Below are 3,254 nucleotides of genomic sequence, written 5' to 3' on the forward strand. Positions count from 1 at the left end.
AAAAAGAATGAAATGACAAAGGTTCAAGCCCTGTCTTCTGAAAATTAGAGCTACTTGTGCTCCCTGTGTCATTCACAAACTCTTTTTTTTCTTAAGTGTACAAGAAACACTACTAAGCTTTGACAGGAGGCTTTTGATGCCCAGAGGAGCCTCCTGCACAGCACAGATCTTTGTAAAATAGAGAGAAACTCTCTGACATCCTACATATTCCAAGGGGAGCCCTAGTCCCTGTCATGGAAAATCTGTAAGAACACCTGTACAATCTTTATTAGTGTCAATGTGTTCAGAATCAGAACAGAGCTGCATGAACGTAAGTCATTGAACGTATGCAATTCCATTTTTTCACCTCATCCCTCCTATGGCACTTAAAGACTGTTTCGATGGATATTTAAATTCTCATTTTGTTAACTGAGGTCTATGCTAATTGCCCAAGACTCATTTTCCAGTAGCACCGTGTTGCTACATTCCATTATCGCAAAGTTTAACTGAATTATTAAAATAACACTCTAAGTTTGTTTCTGAAAAATAAACAAATAATTGGGGAAGAGGGAGAGAATTCCCTGTGATGATAGCACACACTGCTATACATTCCATTTGTTTGTTAGACTCCAAATCCCATGCTTATAGTCTCTATACCACCAACCCCTGAAAACAGGCAGCTTTCAAGGAATACAGGTCCAGATCCTGGACCATCTGAGAGGAGCCATTGTATGTCCCTGTAACAATTCTCTAATGCTAGAGCTAAGGGCTTCTCAAGTGGCTCAGTGGTAAAGAATCCACCTGCCAATGCAGGAGGCTCAGGTCCAAACCCTGGGTCAGGAAGATCCCCTGGAGGAGGAAATGGCAAACCACTCCAGTATTCTTGCCTGGAAAATTGCATGAGCAGAGGATCCTGGTGGGCTACAGTACATGGGGTTGCAAGGAGTCAGACATGACTGAGTACTCATGCTGCCTTAGCTAGCCTTAAGGCAGAAACAAGTGGTGTCTCTACAAAGGACAATTTCAACTCCTTGGAAGCAGTTCTTGCTGGCAGCAGCCCTTGTAGAAAGTAGAATTGCACATGAAGAGATGGCTTTTTTTTTTCTCACCCGGTAAGGTCCCTAACACTCATTTCCCTAACATAGGAGTGAGTGAACACTCAGGTGCTGAATAAAGGGACACAAGATTCCATACAGAGCTGAAAAGAACTGAGGTGGGGTAGTGAACTCAAATCATGTGATGCCATGGCCCCACTCACCTGTTGACACAACAAATGAGATTGTAGGTCCTAAAGAGACAAACTGTGAGACAAACTAAGACAAACTGTGAGGCTGGAGAAGACTCCTGAGAGTCCCTTGGACCGCAAGGAGATCCATCCAGTCAATCCTAAAGGAAATCAACCCTGAATATTTACAGGAAGGACTGATGCTGAAGCTCCAATGCTTTGGCCACCTGATGCGAAGAGCTGACTCACTGGAAAAGACCCTGATACTGGGAAAGATTGAAGGCAGGAGAAGGGGATGACAGAGGATGAGATGGTTGGATGGAATCACTGACTCAATTGACATGAGTTTGAGCAAGCTCTGGGAGATGGTGAGGGACCGGGAAGCCTAGCATGCTGCAGTCCATGGTGTCACAAAGAGTCGGACACAACTGAGCGACTGAACTACAACAAAAAAGAAAGAAAGAGACAAGAGTAGAGCCATTTTGGAAAAGGACCAGGGAAGGGCCTTGGGCAAAACAGGTTGTGTAAGCTAAAGAACAAAGGCCCTGGGCGTCTGAGTCCCAGAAACAAAAACCTGGCTGACAAGAAAAAAAAAAAAAATTATCTCTGTTACACTAAGGAGTATACCCTGCTGCCAGAAGACAAGCTCAACTATAAATTTTAACCGTATCAGTTTCTGGGTTATCTTGCAGAAAATTATCATTCATTTCTTTCCCCTCACAGAAGCACTCCCTATAGAGTCACCTATTGCTGATCAAAGAAGCTTGACAATTTCTAGAAATTATCAGTGATCATGAGACAAGCCCTCCCTTTTGTCATAAAAGCAACTTGTCCCTTCTACTCGGGGAGCTGGCTCTTTTCCTTCTCCCTTGTGCACAAGCTGTCTCTTCTAATAAAAAGCTTTGCTTGCCTAAGGGTCATGTAGAAGCGATATTCATTTCCATGGTCTTACTGTCCAAGAAGAATCTGGAAAGGGCCTGGTATCTCCAACAGGCATAGGGAAAGCTCAGAAAATATGGGAGGAAGGGGAGGAGAAAGCTACAATTTCACTTACATATTTCCTCATCAGAACTTCATCTTGACTTCTGGGATTCCCATGCTATAGCTCCAAGAATATCTCTCATCAGAGGGGGGCAACCCAAAGCCGCCAAGGACAATCGATGAAGGCACTTGAGAATGTGACCATATTTGGAAATAGGGTCTTTGCTGACATTCAAGTTAAGGTGGGTCATCAAAGTGGGCCCTAATCCAATATGATTGTGTCCTTAAAAAAAAAAAAAAAACACATAATTGAACAGAGATAAACACAGAAAAAGGAAGAACATCATGTAAACATTAAGGGAGAGGTTAGGGTCATGGATCTACCAGTTAAGGAATGCCAAACACTGTCAGCAAACCAACAGAAGCAAGAAGACAGGCATAAGACGGCTTTGTCCTCACAGCCCCCAGAAGGAACCTTGCTAACACCTTGATCTTGGGCTTAAAGCTTCCAGAATTGTGAGAAAATAAACATTTGTTGTTTAAGCCACACAGTTTGATACTTTGTTACAGCAGGTATAAGAAAGGAATACAATGATCACAACCAGGATTGCCCATGCTCCCTTGGTCAGCCCATACACTAACACTGGAACGATACAGACAAGATTAGCATGGCCCCTGCGCAAGGATGACACACAAATTCAGGGAGTGTTCTATATTTTGGAGAATGAGCTGGAAGATTAGGTTTGATATCCATACACTCTCTCTCTCTTAAGTCACTTCAGTCGTGTCCGACTCCATGCGACCCCATAGACGGCAGCCCACCAGGCAAGAACACTGGAGTGGGTTGCCATTTCCTTCTCCAATGCATGAAAATGAAAAGTGAAAGTGAAGTCGCTCAGTCATGTCCGACCCTCAGCGACCCCATGGACCTCAGCCCACTAGGCTCCTCTGTCCATGGGATTTTCCAGGCAAGAGTACTGGAGTGGGGTGCCATTGCCTTCTCCGATACATACACTACCATGTGTAAAATAGATAGTAGGAACCTGTGGAATAGCACAGGGAGCTCAGC

The 3,254-nt window shown here is 44.0% G+C and overlaps 1 non-coding gene across 1 annotated transcript; it reads left to right on the forward strand.

Annotated features, from left to right (window-relative positions):
- Positions 1–2,798: 2,798 nt before the first annotated feature.
- LOC112445215 (U6 spliceosomal RNA) lies at positions 2,799–2,905 on the forward strand. The gene has a single exon (XR_003033585.1). It is a non-coding gene; the product is annotated as a U6 spliceosomal RNA (small nuclear RNA).
- Positions 2,906–3,254: the final 349 nt, after the last annotated feature.

Source organism: Bos taurus, chromosome X, assembly GCF_002263795.3.
Source record: "Bos taurus isolate L1 Dominette 01449 registration number 42190680 breed Hereford chromosome X, ARS-UCD2.0, whole genome shotgun sequence".
NCBI lineage: Eukaryota > Metazoa > Chordata > Mammalia > Artiodactyla > Bovidae > Bos > Bos taurus.